General features: G+C 40.9%; 1 pseudogene; it reads right to left on the minus strand.

Annotated features, from left to right (window-relative positions):
* The window catches only part of LOC100961867, a 7,826-nt pseudogene that overhangs the window by 1,995 nt on the left and 3,707 nt on the right, over nucleotides 1–2,124 (minus strand).

Consider the following 2,124-nt stretch of genomic DNA (forward strand, 5'->3'; position numbering starts at 1 on the left):
ACTTTCTTGAAACCATAATCAATGTGTAAGCAGTTGGCTGAGTATTTGGCGAAAGATATACAAACCCATATAGGTCAAATCCAAGAAATTAAGGCATACAGGAGGAGTCATAAATGGCAAAATAACATGTCACTGAAAAGAAGGCTATAAGCATTATTTGGTGATGTGAAGCCAAGTAATAACAATTAAACACATGAATCCTGGCTCCGTGCCCGTAGCACAGTGATTATGGTGGCAGCCACATACACCAGGGCTGGCAGGTTTGAACCCAGCCTGGGCCAGCTAAACAATGACAACTGCAACAAACAATAATCAGGCGTTGTGGCGGGCACCTGTAGTCCCAGCTACTTGGGAGGCTGAGGCAAGAGAATTGCTTAAGCCCAAGAGTTTGAAGTTGCTGTGAGCTGTGATGGCACGGTACTCTACCCAGGGTGACATAGTGAGACTCTGTCTCAAAAAATAAATAAATAAATAAAAATAAACATATGAATCCTGAAAACAGTATAATAAATTCAGATACTTAGGAAGAAGATGGAAAGCAAGCAAGCAATCTTGAACTTGTACATTTTTCTGCCAGCCATATGAAGACTTCAAAGAGGGAGGAGACAAGAGTAGTGCTAAAGAATGTATACTCTGGCCCAACAAACACAGAGAAGATGGGAATATGGACAGAATCATGGCAAGGATCCCGTAAAACCACAGTTGCAAAAGACATTCCAAATACCACTGAAATGTAGGATTATAAAAATATTGGACAAGTATGGGTGGCACCTGTGGCTCAAAGGAGTAGGTGCTGGCCCCACATATTGGAGGTGGTGGGTTCAAACCCAGCCCCAGCCAAAAACTGCAAAACAAACAAACAAACAAACAAACAAATATATGTATAGGACAAGTCAATTTTCTGTGATTGAAAGTCGTGAACAAACTGATGAGTAACACTCATTTTATTTTTTGCTATATCTTCTAGATAAAATGCTTGTTCCAAAAGAATTTGCCATCATACTTGAGTTCCACAGTGCCTCTGAACTGAATAAATTACTCATTTATGCCTTTTTACCAGACTTTTTTCACTGGGGTAGGTATTACGCTTTTCAAAGTCTTCATGATCATCCATGTTCCTACCCATTTCTTTCTGATATGCTGTAGGACACTTTTTAGTATTATATCAACACATCTTCTCAATGGATAGTTATATTTGATGCTTTCATTCACTTTGTGAATTTCCTCCATCACATCCTCTAAATCAGTGGTTCTCAACCTTCCTAATGCCTCCTAATGCTGCGACCCTTTAATATAGTTCCTCACATTGTGGTGATCTCCAACCTTAAAATTACTTTTGTTGCTACTTCATAACTAATTTTGCTACTGTTATGAATTATAATGTAAATATCTGATATGCAGGATGTATTTTCATTGTTACAAAGGGGTCGCGACCCACAGGTTGAGAATGGCTGTTCTAAATTCTCTTCTGCATCTGCTTTCTCTGTCTTCAGTTTGGCTGGCTTAAAATAAGTTTTCATAATCCCTTTTAGCTCTACTCTGGTATGACTGGGGAATTTCCACCAAGCTGTACCCCAACAGCAATACAAGAAGAAATAGACCTTTCATAAGGTGCTGTGGTGCTATACCAGAACTGACAGCAATACAAGAAGAAATAGACCCCATGTATTTGCAGCAGGTATCTCAACTGTCTGAAGCTGATTCCATTCTAAATGCAAATGTGGATTTATAGCTACATAAATTTAAAATGCTCAAAAATCTTTAAATAAATGTCATAATAGATTGCATTCTTGGATGGGCAAGGTGGCTCACACCTGTAATTCTAGCACTCTGGATGGATTGCTTGAGCTCAGGAGTTTGAGACTAGCCTGAGCAAGAGTGAGACTCCTGGCTCAGTGCCTGTGGCTCAAGCCACATACACTGGAGCTGGTGGGTTTGAACCCAGCTGTGCCCACCAAACAACAATGACAACTACCACCAAAAAATAGCTGGGCTTTGTGGCAAGCACCTGTAGTCCCAGCTACTTGGGAGGCTTGGGCAAGAGGATTGCTTAAGCCCAAGAGTTGGAGGTTGCTGTGAGCTGTGACGCCATAGCACTCTACCCAGGGTGACAGCTTGAGACTC

This window comes from Otolemur garnettii, unplaced genomic scaffold, assembly GCF_000181295.1.
Source record: "Otolemur garnettii isolate 467f Iridium unplaced genomic scaffold, OtoGar3 scaffold00071, whole genome shotgun sequence".
In the NCBI taxonomy this organism is placed as follows: Eukaryota; Metazoa; Chordata; class Mammalia; order Primates; family Galagidae; genus Otolemur; species Otolemur garnettii.